This window comes from Oncorhynchus keta, unplaced genomic scaffold (assembly GCF_023373465.1).
Source record: "Oncorhynchus keta strain PuntledgeMale-10-30-2019 unplaced genomic scaffold, Oket_V2 Un_contig_5562_pilon_pilon, whole genome shotgun sequence".
NCBI classification, from domain to species: Eukaryota; Metazoa; Chordata; class Actinopteri; order Salmoniformes; family Salmonidae; genus Oncorhynchus; species Oncorhynchus keta.
The window spans coordinates 23150-40000 of NW_026288371.1; the positions used below are offsets into that span (position 1 = coordinate 23150).

Genomic DNA, 16851 nt, shown 5'->3' on the forward strand with positions numbered 1-16851 from the left:
GGGTCACATCTCACAGCAAGAACTGGCAAATATGGTGAGGTCCATGAAGAGGAGATGCACTGCAGTACTTAATGCAGCTGGTGGCCACACCAGATACAGACCGTTACTTTTGATTTTGACCCTCCCCTTTGTTCAGGGACACATTATTCCATTTATGTTAGTCACATGTGTGTGGAACTTGTTCAGTTTATGTCTTAGTTGTTGAATCTTGTTATGTTCATACAAATATTTACACATGTTAAGCTTGCTGAAAATAAACGCAGTTGACAGTGAGAGGATGTTTATTTTTTTGCTGAGTTTATATTTTACAATAGTTATCTTTTGTTTGTTTTTATTCCTATTCTTCTTGTTGATTCTTTCAAATGTGTAAAGTAATTCTCTGTTAGTTTTCTCATGATTTGATAGGGTCTAATTGCGTTGCTGTCCTGGGGCTCTGTGTGGTCTGTTTGTGAGTCCCCATAAAAGCTGGCTGACGAGACTTTTCTCCAGGTCCATCTATCTCTCTCTCAAATCAATTCAAAATGCTTTATTGGCATGGAATGTGTTACCACATACATTGTGTCATGACGCTGGCCTGGGGGTAGGTTTATGACAGTCATAAATACCTCTCCCCTTTTTTCCTCTCTCTACCCTACTAATGTGACTATTGAAAATCCCTTGGTTAACATAGAGATTCTGGGAACATCAGAAGGTGGGGGAAATAAACCATATTTTGGTAATCCAACTATTTGAACATATGCGTTGGTACTTAATGAATATGATGTCAGTTCGGTTGTCAACTGAGACATTCTCATCAATGATAGGATGACATAAACAGTGGAAAGTCTACACATTATAGTTATCAGATTCACATGGAATTGTAATGCAATTTAAATGTTTGAATATGAAATTATTTGTGAGTTGATGAAATGTGATTTTATCTTCTAAAATGTGAGAATTGGGTTTTCATGAGTGAATTAGGCCCGACTCAGTGGCCCGCCCAAGTGAAGAGACATTGGTTATAAACTATGAAACACGCCCTCCTCTCCCTTCCTATATAAAGCCTTGACGACAATATAACTTGCTGTTCCGGGTACATTAGGATGACGATCCGATGTCAGGTCAGAAGGATTCAGATAATAACTAGAGAACGAAGCCAACCTCAGCGTGAGCTTGGTTGCGAATGGTCTGAACTTTGAACTCTTATTCACTACAGAAGTGATACCTCCTAGCCGTTGAGTTAGCAGCGGCCGCTGTAAACATGGGCTAGGAAAGGACGGACAGAGTATCCCGTCTACCACACAACAACGAAACTAAACATTTCCCGTTCACCAACAGAGACAACTTCAAAGGACAAGGACTCTGTTGGGCAACACGGCCTTCCATCTACCACCAACCTATTGAAGCGCAGCTCAGAGTAAATATTTATTGCATTTTCCTTTTCCAAATGGCCGGTAATTTAGAATGCATAAGATTCTGTATTTACGATAGAGTAGCTGCCTACGGCCCGATAGAGACATCGCTTCTCCCTTTGTTCTTCAGTCTTCCCGCTCTTTCACTCAAACCCAGCCCCCTTTTCTTTGTGTAACCAGCTGTCATATCTGTTCTGTTCGCTAGGGGACGTTTTCCTTTATGACATCATTTGTAATCAAGGTCTGATTCATTCTGTGTATATGTAATTCTGTGTGATTAGTTAGGTATTTAGTAAATAAATAAATAAACCCAATTTTGTATTGCTCATTCAACTTGTTAGCCATGGTTCGTGAAGATAACCAAGAATTTACAACTTTCAGATGAGACTGAAATAAGGTGACGATTAATATTGACTGTTATTGATGTAAAATATTACTAGGTCTTTAAGAGTTTATTCGGAAGATAACTTCTCTATAAATATTATTTTGTGGTGCCCAGACTTTCAACTTAATTACATTTACATGATTAGCTCAATCAGGTAATATTAATTACAGAGAAAGGATTTTATAGAATAGCATGTCATATCACTTCATCCGGCATAGCCAAAGACCCTGGAGCAGTAGGGTAGCCTAGTGGTTAGAGCGTTGGACTAGTAGCCGGAAGGTTGCAAGTTCAAACTCCTGAGCTGACAAGGTACAAATCTGTCGTTCTGCCCCTGAACAGGCAGTTAACCCACTGTTCCTAGGCCGTCACTGAAAATAAGAATTTGTTCTTAACTGACTTGCCTAGTGAAATAAAGGTAAAATATATATTTTTAAACGTGACAATTGCCAAGGCAAACGTATAGACACATATCAAATCCATGATGACGCAGATAGATTATAATAGGAAAAATAATAATACTCAATTAATAATAACAATTAACAGGATCATACAATAAGAAATGAATGAGGACAATAATGAACTAGTGAGAACGACACAGGTAGCAATGTTGTTATTCTGGTTGTTCATTCCACTGGCTTTTGCAGCTAATATAGCACAACATTTATTTTTCTCCCAAAATATATTGTATTTTCTTCTTTTCTGTTGTGGTCTCAAAATGTTTGTATTTGATTACAATGTTGGGAAAGAAAATTGCCCCTAAGTCTGTATAGTTCTCGCAGTGTAGGAAAAAATGCAACTCTATCTTCACCTCTCTTTGAGTGCAGAGTGAGCACAACCTGTCCTCTCTGGGTAGCCAGATTTGTCTGTGACAGCCGGTCTATATAGCCAGGCTGTGATCTCTGAGTCTGTACATAGTCAGAGTTGTCCTCAATTTTCTATCAGTCACGGTGGTTCGATAGTCCGCCACCATGTACTCTCTCTCTGTCTGTCTATTTAAATTCAATTTCAACTTAAGGGGCTTTATTGGCATGGGAAACATTGCCAAGGCAAGTGAAATAGATAATAAGCAAAGTGAAATAAACCACCAAAAATAACAGTAAACATTACACTCACAAAAGTTTCAAAAGAATAAAGACATTTCAAATGTCATATTATGTATATATACAGTGTTGTAATGGTGATGATTACAGTGTTGTAACCATGTGCAAATAGTTAAAGTAAAAAAGGGAAAATAAATCAACAGAAATATTGTTTGTATTTACAAAGGTGTTTGTTCTTCACTGGTTTCCCTTTTCTTGTGGCAACAGGTCTAAAATCTTGTTGCTGTGATGCACACTGTGGTATTTCACCCAGTAGATATGGGAGTTTATCAAAATTGGATTTGTTTTCTAATTCTTTGTGGGTCTGTGTAATCTGAGGGAAATATGTGTCTCTAATATGGTCATACATTTGGCAGGACGTTAGGAAGTGCAGCTCAGTTTCCATCTTATTTTGTGGGCAGTGAGCACATAGCCTGTCATCTCTGTCATTATCTGTCATAGTTGAAGTGTACCTATGATGAAAATTACAGGCCTCTCTCATCTTTTTAAGTGGGAGAACTTGCACAATTGGTGGCTGACTAAGTACTTTTTTGCCCCACTGTATATCTCTTTTAGCTTTGTGTGGAAACTGAATGCTGTGAGTGTATGTGCAGCTGATACTGACACCCTTCTCTCTCCATTAACCCAATGAGACTCATCTCATAACATTGGCAATTAACGATTTTTCTTATTGTGACCAGTGGACTAGAGTTGAGCATATCTGTTTTTGTGTTAATCTTGTCACTTGTGTAAGTACTGCTTTCGGCCTTTTCTGTGAAAGTTCCATTAAATATCGCAGCATTTCACTGACAACAAGACATGAACATCCGCACAATGATGAAATAAATAAATATGTGAGATAATAAGCAGAGTGCTCAATGAGTGACATGAAACAACTTTTCATATTCAGGCAAAGAGAGCGATGTTTCTGCAGTGGTGTCAGCCAGTCAAGACAAGTGTTGCTTGTCTCACAGTTGAGAGGAGGGAATAAAGAGGGTGATGTATTTGTGAAGGGGGAAAGGAGAAACATAGAAAAAGGGAGAGAGAAAAGAAAGAGAAGAGCAGAAGATATCCCTCCAGACAGAGGCAGAGAGCGTGTGTGTGTGTGTGTGTGTGTGTGTGTGTGTGTGTGTGTGTGTGTGTGTGTGTGTGTGTGTGTGTGTGTGTGTGTGTGTGTGTGTGTGTGTGTGTGTGTGTGTGTGTGTGTGTGTGTGTGTGTGTGTGTGTGTGTGTGTGTGTGTGTGTGTGTTTTAAACTGCAGCTATCCTCTCTCTCATGTCATAACTGCATAGATATGTGATCCCTTCCGAATAGTTGAGTTGAAGAGAGAAAATAACTTTAAAAGGTCATAAAGACTACCTATGGCTATCCAAAACAACATGCCAAGGGCATACTCAGATCTCTGTATTCATTGGGGGTGTTGTCTCTGTCAGGATGAGTCAAAAGCCTGACCATTTATTCATAGACAACAAGACAACAAGCTGAGAGGCCTGTAGACAACAAGACAAAACCTAAAAACCATTTATTCATAGACAACAAGACAACAAGCTGAGAGGGTACTAAAAGCCTGACCATTTATTCATAGACAACAAGACAACAAGCTGTGAGGGTACTAAAAGCCTGACCATTTATTCATAGACAACAAGACAACAAGCTGAGAGGGTACTAAAAGCCTGACCATTTATTCATAGACAACAAGACAACAAGCTGTGAGGGTACTAAAAAGCCTGACCATTTATTCATAGACAACAAGACAACAAGCTGAGAGGGTACTAAAAGCCTGACCATTTATTCATAGACAACAAGACAACAAGCTGAGAGGGTACTAAAAGCCTGACCATTTATTCATAGACAACAAGACAACAAGCTGTGAGGGTACTAAAAGCCTGACCATTTATTCATAGACAACAAGACAACAAGCTGAGAGGGTACTAAAAGCCTGACCATTTATTCATAGACAACAAGACAACAAGCTGAGAGGGTACTAAAAGCCTGACCATTTATTCATAGACAACAAGACAACAAGCTGTGAGGGTACTAAAAGCCTGACCATTTATTCATAGACAACAAGACAACAAGCTGAGAGGGTACTAAAAGCCTGACCATTTATTCATAGACAAAAGACAACAAGCTGAAGTACTAAAAGCCTGACCATTTTTTGTTGAGGGTACTAAAAGCCTGACCATTTATTCATAGACAACAAGACAACAAGCTGAGAGGTAAAGTGGTAAACCAAGCTGAGAGGGTAAATGTGTTATTCATAGACAACAAGACAACAAGCTGGGTTAGCCATTTATTCACTAGACAACAAGACAACAAACTGAGAGGGTACTAAAAGCCTGACCATTTATTCATAGACAACAAGACAACAAGCTGAGAGGGTACTAAAAGCCTGACCATTTATTTAGACAACAAGGCTGTGAGGGTACTAAAGCCTGACCATTTATTTAGACAACAAGACAACAAGCTGAGATGGTACTTGACCATTTATTCATAGACAACAAGACAACAAGTGAGAGGGTACAGCCTGACCATTTATTCATAGACAACAAGACAACAAGCAGTACTAAAACCATTTATTCATAGACAACAAGACAACAAGCTGAGAGGGTTAAAACTGACCATTTATTCATAGACAACAAGACAACAAGCTGAGAGGGTATAACTGTTAGGCTATCTAAAAGCCTGACCATTTATTCATAGACAACAAGACAACAAGCTGAGAGGGTACTAAAAGCCTGACCATTTATTCTACCTCTAAAAGCCTGACCATTTATTCATAGACAACAAGACAACAAGCTGAGAGGGTACTAAAAGCCTGTAGACAACAAGACAACAAGTGAGGGTACTAAAAAGCCTGACCATTTATTCATTTGTACTAAAAGCCTGTGCTGTGGCATTTATTCATAAAGACAACAAGCTGAGAAGGGTACTAAAAGCCTGACCATTTTTTCCATTCACCATTTACTCTTTACTAAAAGCCTGACCATTTATTCATAGACAACAAGACAACAAGCTGAGAGGGTACTAAAGCCTGACCATTTATTCATAGACAACAAGACAACAAGCTGAGTCCTAAAAGCCTCCATTTATTCATAGACAACAAGACAACAAGCTGTGAGGGTACTAAAGCCTGACCATTTATTCATAGACAACAAGACAAAAGCTGAGAGGGTACTAAAAGCCTCATTTACTAGACAACAAGACAACAAGCTGAGAGGGTTAAAAGCCTGACCATTTATTCATAGACAACAAGACAACAAGCTGAGAGGGTACTAAAAGTGCTTCCACAATGAGTACTAAAGCCTGACATTTACATAGACAACAAGACAACAAGCTTGTTGACCATTTATTCATAGACAACAAGACAACAAGCTGAGAGGGTACTAAAAGCCTGACCATTTATCTGCAAGCGGTGCATAGACAACAAGAACAGTGATAAAAGCCTGACCATTTATTCATAGACAACAAGACAACAAGCTAGAACTAAAAACAATTTATTCATAGACAACAAGACAAGCAGGGTATCCCATTTATTCATAGACAACAAGACAACAAGCAATAAAGCCTGACCATTTATTCATAGACAAACAAGACAACAAGCTGAGAGGGTACTAAAGCCTGACCCCACAAGACACCTTGAAAAGAATTGCACTGGAATGGATACCGCCTTTTTTTGCGTTGATCTTAACGTTTTTTTGTACATAATGTTAGCCACGGAACTATTGTTTCAGATTTTTACCTTGTCAGTGCAGGTATTCGAACCAGCATTGTTTCTATAACTGTTAGGCTTTCAGAACAGTACAGTGTGTGTGTGTTTGTGTGTGTGTGGCAATCACTAACCTCAATTTGGCTCCTCTTTCTAAATTAAAATGTCTTCTTCAAGAGAAGACATTTCATAAGTTGTTCTCGAACACGGTGGACATACTGCTCACCCCAGACCAGTCCCTAATTGCAGATGGACTCGTTGAAGAGAAAGTGGCATCACTAACCTCAATTTGGATTAAAAAAAGAGGCCTACGCTCACCCCAGACCAGTCCCTAATTGGGACCCTGGCGTTGGAAAAGAGGCCATATCGGCGAGTAGATAACCCGCCTCAATCCTCCGTGCTACTGGTGAATGTACAATCACTGGAGAACAAATTGGACAAGCTCAGTTTGACACTATCCTATCAACGAGACCTGAAGAATTGTAATAACCTTTTGTTTCTCGGAGTCATGGCTGAACAAGGACATGAATAACATACATTTTTTTCTATGCATCGGCAGGACGGAACGGCAGCTTCAGGTAAGCACAAAGGGGGAGGTGTATGTCACTTTATTAACACAACTGGCACTTGATCTCTAATATTAATGAAGTCTCGAGGTTCTACTCACCTGAGTTAGAATACCTCGTAATAAGCTATAGACCATACTATATACCAAGAGTTTATACCAAGAGTTTTCTTCTACGCCCTGGCGGCATAGTGTGTTACTGATGGTAGGCTTTGTTACTTTGGTCCCAGCTCTCTGCAGGTCATTCACTAGCTCCCCCGTGTGGTTCTGGGATTTTTTTGATCACCGTTCTTGTGATCATTTTGACCCACGGGGTGAGATCTTGCATGGAGCCCCAGATCGAGGGAGAATATCAGTGGTCTTGTATGTCTTCCATTTCCTAATAATTGCTCACACAGTTGATTTCTTCAAACCAAGCTGCTTACCTATTGCAGATTCAGTCTTCTCAGCCTGGTGCAGGTCTACAATTTTGTTTCTGGTGTCTTTTGACAGCTCTTTAGTCTTGGCCATTGTGGAGTTTGGATTATGACTGATTGAGGTTGTGGACAGGTGTCTTTTATAACAAGTTCAAACAGGCACCATTAATACAGGTAGCGAGTGGAGGACAGAGAAGCCTCTTAAAGAAGAAGTTACAGGTCTGTGAGAGCCAGAAATCTTGCTTGTTTGTAGGTGACCATATACCTACAAGTGGAGTGGAGTTTAGACCAAAAAGCTCTATTTTTGTCTCATCAGACCACATGACCTTCTCCCATTCCTCTTCTAGATCATCCAGATGGTCATTTTCAAACTTCAGACGGGCCTGGACATGCGCTGGCTTGAGCGTGCGCTGCAGGATTTTAATCCATGACGGCGTGACGGCGTAATGTCTTACTAATGGTTTTCTTTGAGACTGTGGTGCAGTTAATACAGGTAATGAGTGGAGAACAGGAAGGATTCTTAATGAAAAACTAACAGGTCTGTGAGAGCCGGAATTCTTACTGGTTGGTAGGTGATCAAATACTTATGTCATGCAATAAAATGCTAAATAATTACTTAAAAATCATACAATGTGATTTTCAGGATTTTTCTTTTAGATTCCGTCTCTCATAGTGGAAGTGTACCTATGATAAAAATTACAGACCTCTACATGCTTTGTGAGTAGGAAAACCTGCAAAATCGGCAGTGTATCAAATACTTGTTCTCCCCACTGTATATATATATATATAAAATAAGTGACGAGGTTAAAAACTGTCACCTGTAACAAAACGAAGGGCATTATGGTAGATGGCATCCAAAGAGTAGTTGAAGATGCACTTTGATAAATAATGTCACCGTATTCAAGGACAGATAACAATATTCATTGAATAATCTGCTTCCCATTGTTTAGAGAAAGTCACAATCTGTTTCTGTAGAAAACAACAACTTTAAATCTTAGCTTCTTAACCAGCTCATCTCTGTTTTCTAAACGTCAAATCCACATCAATCCAAATGCCTAAGTATTTATATGCAGGAACACGTTATATTGAGAATCATCTAATGAGTGAACATGTAGTTAATCTGAAACATTCTTACAAGAGTTTAAAATAAAAATGTATTTTGTTTTGCCTGTATTAAGCACACGTTTTAAATCAGCAAGGGATTCCTGTATAGGTATTACATCTTACTGTAATTTTGACACAGAACAACAGTCAGGGCAATAGGATACATAATAGTATCATCTGAATATAAATGAAGTTTACCATTTTTAACAGATTGACCAATAGTATATAAATAGTGAAGAGAACCGATCCTGAAATCATCCCCTGTTGTACACCTTTATCTACTTCAAGAAATTCAGACTTAACCTCATCAATCATGATGGCTTGAGTTCTGTCACTAAGATAATCGTGAGACAATGAGCAGGCATCAGTGTACTGTATCCAGCGTGTTTCTCTTTCCCGTGTGTCATTACATCAGATGCTATCTATTGTCTCTCTGTTTTATAACAGTGTGAGGCATTACCTCACCATACACTGTGCTTAATACAAATACACAGACAATAGCACACACAGACATTGACACAGCCACACACGCTAACATGAATGGATCCCTGGGGACCCTGGTGTTTCAGTTGAAGCTGTTTGAAGCTGAGTGCTTTCTTGGCAGGAGGGGAATCCATTGTTTCAATGAGAGGAGGGAATGAGAGCATGCCTCTCCCTGGAATGTCCTGGTCAGGGTGTCTGCAGGGTAGTGTGTGCTCCAGGCCCTGCTCCACTCCGGATGGCCAGAGGAAGCATGCTGTCTGACTCCAGGCTCACAGAGGCTAATGAGACCTCAGAGGAGACACACCTAACTATGACAGCTTTGAAGTGATTTGTGAAGCACCTATGTAGTGCTTATGGAGCTCTATAAAGCCTTGATAAGTTGTTTTCAGTAAAGCTACCCTGGAAGTGGAGTAACTGCATTGAATGTATGTTTATGAGTTGACTGTATATATGTGTGCACAATCAGGCACAGAATGGATTTTCAAACCTCCCCATCTCTTACAGAGTTGTCAGTTTAATGAAAACAGGAGAATGGGAGAGCAGGTGTGATCAGCACCGATTTGGCGGTACTGTAGGTATAGGTAGCTAGCAAAAGAGTCTTTAGAATTCTCTGTCAGTCAGTTGGGGCAAGTTGGTGGGGTTGCCATGGGAACGGAGCATTGAGAAAATTGTCCATTGTGGCAAACCAAGGAGGGAGAGAGAGGGGAGAGAGGAGAGAAAGGTAGCTGTCACTCCTAAGGCTGGCAGTGACAATAGGGGTCAGCGACAGACACATGTAATAGAGTTCTGACTATGAGAGAGAGAGAGAGAGAGAGAGAGAGAGAGAGAGAGAGAGAGAGAGAGAGAGAGAGAGAGCAAGAGAGCGAGCGACACCACATACTGCATACACATGTAGAAACACACACACAACTGTTTAACCATCATCTCTGTGATTTCAGCATCTTATCTGTCTCTGAGGGATACATGCTGTTTCTCAAGCGGGGTCTTTGATGTCGCTATGGTGACTCTCTCCAACTCCTCCATCCAGCCTCTTATCTTCCCCTGACAGACCCCATAGAGGGCAATTAACTAGACACTCAGAGACCCAGTCTGAGCAGCATTACAAAAGCCAAGCCAGTTGACTGCCATCTGTGCATCATCATCCCCCAGGTCCCCTGACACCCACACTGCCTGGTGGTGTGAGGCTGTCCTATTAACTAACTGTCAGGAGGGATGGAGGGAAGAACAGGGAGATGGAGAGAGGGAGGGAGGGGGGACGTTTTATTGGGCTATGGAGGTGGAAGTGAAGAAGAAGTTGGAAGAAGAGTTGAAGGAGAGGAAGTTTGAGAAAGAGGAGGATGAAGGAGAAAGAGGAGAAGGGCTTGTACAGGCCAGATAGTTTAACCTCATTGAGTAGTGGGCAACAAAACCACACCTCCCATAGATAAGATAACCACACCTCTCATAGATAAAACATCTGCTGTGTGTGCCCTCTAACGGACCTTACAGATAACACACACACCTCTATCTGCTGCCACACACACACACAAGCCTGCGCACACACAAGCCTGCGCACACACAAACACTGAGAAATATTATCTTAAAGTGCCTGATATGCTGCTGCCATGGCAACAAGGTGATTAATTGTCCCTCAATGAGAATATTGAGGATGTTGGAATGTTTCATTAACTCACACAGGGGCAACTTCAACGTGCATTTCTAGTACCTCTGTTTGGCTATTGCACCTCCTGCTTTTCCCATTCCCTAATGGTACACAGATGTGTGTGTGTGGGATTCACATTTGGCCCCTGCATATGTTCACAATGTGAGAGGAAACCACTGTAATATACTGTTCTCTATACACTACACACACACACCCCATTATGTGATGGAGAAATTAGTGTGTAAAATCCTACTGCAGGCTGCTACACATGTTGCAACCATCTGCACAGTGCTGTGTACCATACGTACATGTAAACGAGGCTTCTCATCATGAGTCCTGAAAACCACGTTTTACTTGCAAACTTTCTACCAGGTGAAACGCTGTCCACAATAAAAACAATGCTGCTAACTCCATGTACATTATAGTAATGTAGCAGACCCTCTTATACAGAGCCACTTCCTACATTTTCACACTTGTCCCCTGTGTGAATCAAACCCTCAACCGTGGTTTTACAAGCACCTTGCTCTACCAACTGAGCCACACATGTTACTCTGTGCACTAATACAGCCAACAGTCATGTTACAGTCTAAATTACTGTAGCAAGGCTTTGGTTGACAAGCTAACAGACAGACAGACAGACAGACAGACAGACAGACAGACAGACAGACAGACAGACAGACAGACAGACAGACAGACAGACAGACAGACAGACAGACAGACAGACAGACAGATTCCAAGAACACAGGATGAGATGTTACTATCCTTTGTGCAAGCACTTCCAAGAGTTAATGAACAGTGAGCGTGGTGAAATTTGGGGAGCGCATCGTCAGTAGTGTACCTTTGGTTTCTAGGGTGTTCCGGCCTTTCACACTATACACCCTCCCCAAAGGGGGCCAGCGACAGGGTGATCAATCCTACGCTTGCGTCCCATTCCCAATTAGTCATAGGAGTTGCCTTGTTGTTGATAGCCAACATCCCATGGGACTATGCATGGCAGGGGCGTCCTCCTCCCTGAGTCAAGCATTGTTGACCGCATACCTCCTGGCCCTCTCACTTCGGGGCCCAGCTGGGGTCTTTCCTCTTCATCCAGAGCCACTGACTGCTGCCTTCTGCCGCCTCTGATACAGCTTTGATTGCCGAACACTGGCTCTGGCCCTTAATTCCCAGGTCTCTAAGCAGTCTGGTTGTAGATGTTGCCACAAAACCTCTGCAGCCCACCTCCACTGGTCGGACTTCTGTGTTCCAGCCATGATGCCGTGCTTCGGCAGCTAGATCAGCATAGCGCAGATGTTTTCGCCTCATCTACTGAGTTTTCCCAGGGTACTGTGAGCTCAATGATGAAGACCTTATTGAGTGAACGGGACCAGAGCACCATGTCAGGTCTTAGGGTGGTGGTTGCGATCTCCGGAGGAAACACAAGTTGCCGGCCAATGTCAGCTAGCATTTTCCAGTCGCGGGCCAAGCGCAGCTGGTCTCGCTCTAATGGTGTAGAGCCGCTCTTCGGTGGTTTAGCCCCTTTGCGGACAAAGTTTGACAGACAGACAGACAGAAACCCTGAATGCTCTTCTCAATGTCTTCCTTTCCCTCAAGGCTTGAGGTATCAGTGAGGGGTGATTTAAGGGATACCTGTGTGTGTGTTGTGTGTTTCTATCCAAACATATGTCAACTGTCAAAACAAGTATTGCAAGTTTCAGGTCTCTACTAACTGACATACAATCAGAGTTGTTGTGTACCAAGCATGTATCCAACAGAAATAGTGAAAGGTTATGTTAGTTCACTACATGGCAGCCAATGGTTAATATCAGTCCTGTTCTTTGCTGCACCATAGTCTAAAGTATCTGTATAGAAATGCATACTGGCATGTCTCACATTCCTGTAGTGGACATGTCCCGATCTGTAGCACATGGTACCTAATGTCTCAGAGCGGTAACAATCAATGTCTGTGATAACATGAATCACATGAAATCACTCTGCATTGAAAACACTTACAGTGGAGGCTGGTGGGAGGAGCTATAGGAGGACGGGCTCATTGTAATGGCTGGAATGGAATTCATGGAATGGAGTCAAACATGTGATTAACATGTGCTTGATACCATTCCATTTATTCCATACCAACCTTTACAATGAGCCTATCCTCCTGACATAGAACACACATTGATAGAGAAAGAAGTATCAGATGCAGATTAGATCAGAGGGCTTTCTATTTAGAGACATCAGAAAACCAGGAGTGGTGTTGGAAAATAAATGGAATGTGCAAAGAAATTATGAAGGAATTATGACGTTATTGATAACAACCTATTACTGAATTCTGAACTCTGCCTGAATTTGCAGTGAACAAAGCCTGTTGTACAAATGTGCCTTTACCCAATGTACCTAGCTGATATCCTTCTCTCTCTCTCTCTCTCTCTCTCTCTCTCCCTTCTCTCTATTGCTTTTTCTCTCTCCCTCTGTATCCATCTCCTTCTCTCTATCACTTTCTCTCTCTCCCTCTCTCTCTCTCTCTCTCTCTCTCAATTCAATTCAATTCAAGGACTTTATTGGCATGGGAATCGTGTTAACATTGCCAAAGCAAGTGAGGTAGATAATATATAAAGTGAATATATAAAGTGAAATAAACAATACAAATTAACAGTAAACATTACACATACAGAGGTTTCAAAACAATAAAGACATTACAAATGTCATATTATATATATACAGTGTTTTAACAATGTACAAATGGTGAAGGACCCAAGATAAAATAAATAAGCATAAATATGGGTTGTATTTACAATGGTGTGTGTTCTTCACTGGTTGCCCTTTTCTCGTGGCAACAGGTCACAAATATTGCTGCTGTGATGGCACACTGTGGAATTTCACCCAGTAGATATGGGAGTTTATTAACATTGGATTTGTTTTCAAATTCTTTGTGGATCTGTGTAATCTGAGGGAAATATGTCTCTCTAATATGGTCATACATTGGGCAGGAGGTTAGGAAGTGCAGCTCAGTTTCCACCTAATTTTGTGGGCAGTGAGCACATAGCCTGTCTTCTCTTGAGACGGCGGCCTTTCTCAATAGCAAGTCTATGCTCACTGAGTCTGTACATAGTCAAAGCTTTCCTTAATTTTGGGTCAGTCACAGTGGTCAGGTATTCTGCCGCTGTGTACTCCCTGTTTAGGGCCAAATAGCATTCTAGTTTGCTCTGTTTTTTTGTTAATTCTTTCCAATGTGTCAAGTAATTATCTTTTTGTTTTCTCATGATTTGGTTGGGTCTAATTGTGCTGCTGTCCTGGGGCTCTGTAGGGTGTGTTTGTGTTTGTGAACAGAGCCCCAGGACCAGCTTGCTTAGGGGACTCTTCTCCAGGTTCATCTCTCTGTAGGTGATGGCTTTGTTATGGAGGGTTTGGGAATCGTTTCCTTTTAGGTGGTTATAGAATTTAATGTCTCTTTTCTGGATTTGGATAATTAGTGGGTATTGGCCTAATTCTGCTCTGCATGCATTATTTGGTGTTCTACGTTGTACACAGAGGATATTTTTGCAGAATTCTGCGTGCAGAGTCTCAATTTGGTGTTTGTCCCATTTTGTGAATTCTTGGTTGGTGAGCGGACCCCAGACCTCACAACCATAAAGGGCAATGGGCTCTATGACTGATTCAAGTATTTTTAGCCAAATCCTCATTGGTATGTTGAAATTTATGTTCCTTTTGATGGCATAGAATGCCCTTCTTGCCTTGTCTCTCAGATCGTTCACAGCTTTGTGGAAGTTACCTGTGGCGCTGATGTTTAGGCCAAGGTATGTATAGTTTTTGTGTGCTCTAGGGCAACAGTGTCTAGATGGAATTTGTATTTGTGGTCCTGGTGACTGGACCTTTTTGGAACACCATTATTTTGGTCAGAATCTGTGCATAAGATCTAGGTGCATAAGATCTAGGTGCTGCTGTAGGCCCTCCTTGGTTGGTGACAGAAGTACCAGATCATCAGCATACAGCAGACATTTGACTTCGGATTCTAGTAGGGTGAGGCCAGGTGCTGCAGACTTTTCTAGTGTCTGCGCCAATTCGTTGATATATATGTTGAAGAGGGTGGGGCTTAAGCTGCATCCCTGTCTCACCCCATGACCCTGAGTGAAGAAATGTGTGTGTTTTTTGCCAATTTTAACCGCACACTTGTTGTTTGTGTACATGGATTTTATAATGTATGTTTTACCCCCAACACCACTTTCCATCAGTTTGTATAGCAGACCCTCATGCCAAATTGAGTCGAAGGCTTTTTTGAAATCAACAAAGCATGAGAAGACTTTGCCTTTGTTTTGGTTTGTTTGGTTGTCAATTAGGGTGCGCAGGGTGAATACATGGTCTGTTGTACGGTAATTTGGTAAAAAGCCAATTTGACATTTGCTCAGTACATTGTTCTCATTGAGGAAATGTACGAGTCTGCTGTTAATGATAATGCAGAGGATTTTCCCAAGGTTACTGTTGACGCATATTCCACGGTAGTTATTGGGGTCAAATTTGTCTCCACTTTTGTGGATTGGGGTGATCAGTCCTTGGTTCCAAATATTGGGGAAGATGCCAGAGCTAAGGATGATGTTAAAGAGTTTTAGTATAGCCAATTGGAATTTGTTGTCTGTATATTTGATCATTTCATTGAGGATACCATCAACACCACAGGCCTTTTTGGGTTGGAGGGTTTTTATTTTGTCTTGTAACTCATTCAATGTTATTGGAGAATCCAGTGGGTTCTGGTAGTCTTTAATTGTTGATTCTAAGATCTGTATTTGATCATGTATATGTTTTTGGTCTTTATTCTTTGTTATAGAGCCAAAAAGATTGGAGAAGTGGTTTACCCATACATCTCCATTTTGGATAGATAATTCTTCGTGTTGTTGTTTGTTTAGTGTTTTCCAATTTTCCCAGAAGTGGTTAGAGTCTGTGGATTCTTCAATTACATTGGCTGATTTCTGACATGCTGTTCCTTCTTTTTCCATAGTGTATTTCTGTATTGTTTTAGTGATTCACCATAGTGAAGGCGTAGACTCAGGTTTTCCGGGTCTCTATGTTTTTGGTTGGACAGGTTTCTCAATTTCTTTCTTAGATTTTTGCATTCTTCATCAAACCATTTGTCATTATTGTTAATTTTCTTCGGTTTTCTATTTGAGATTTTTAGATTTGATAGGGAAGCTGAGAGGTCAAATATACTGTTAAGATTTTCTACTGCCAAGTTGACACCTTCACTATTACAGTGGAATGTTTTATCCAGGAAGTTGTCTAAAAGGGATTGAATTTGTTGTTGCCTAATTGTTTTTTGGTAGGTTTCCAAACTGCATTCCTTCCATCTATAGCATTTCTTAATGTTACTCAGTTCCTTTGGCTTTGATGCCTCATGATTGAGTATTGCTCTGTTTTAGTAGACTGTGATTTTGCTGTGGTCTGATAGAGGTGTCAGTGGGCTGACTGTGAACGCTCTGAGAGACTCTGGGTTGAGGTCAGTGATAAAGTAGTCTACAGTACTACTGCCAAGAGATGAGCTATAGGTGTACCTACCATAGGAGTCCCCTCGAACCCTACCATTGACTATGTACATACCCAGCGTGCGACAGAGCTGCAGGAGATGTGACCCGTTTTTGTTGGTTATGTTGTCATAGTTGTGCCTAGGGGCCATATGTGGGAGGGAATGCTGTCACCTCCAGGCAGGTGTTTGTCGCCCTGTGTGCTGAGGGTGTCAGGTTCTTGTCCGGTTCTGGCATTTAGGTCGCCACAGACTAGTACATGTCCCTGGGCCTGGAAATGATTGATTTCCCCCTCCAGGATGGAGAAGCTGTCTTCATTAAAACATGGGGATTCTAGTGGGGGGATATAGGTAGCACACAGGAGGACATTTTTCTCTGTTAGGATCATTTCCTTTTGAATTTCTAGCCAAATGTAGAATGTTCCTGTTTTGATTAATTTAATGGAGTGAGTTAGTTCTGCTCTATACCAAATTAGCATACCCACTGAGTCCCTTCCCTGTTTCACACCTGGTAGTTTGGTGGATGGGACTACCAGCTCTCTGTAACCTAGAGGGCAACCAGTGGGTCCGTCTCCTCTATACCAGGTTT

The 16851-nt window shown here is 41.3% G+C and overlaps 1 protein-coding gene across 1 annotated transcript in view; it reads left to right on the forward strand.

Moving 5' to 3' along the window:
- The window catches only part of LOC127925433 (disabled homolog 2-interacting protein-like), a 57979-nt gene that overhangs the window by 10726 nt on the left and 30402 nt on the right, over positions 1 to 16851 (forward strand). The gene's annotated exons all lie outside the window — the stretch shown is intronic.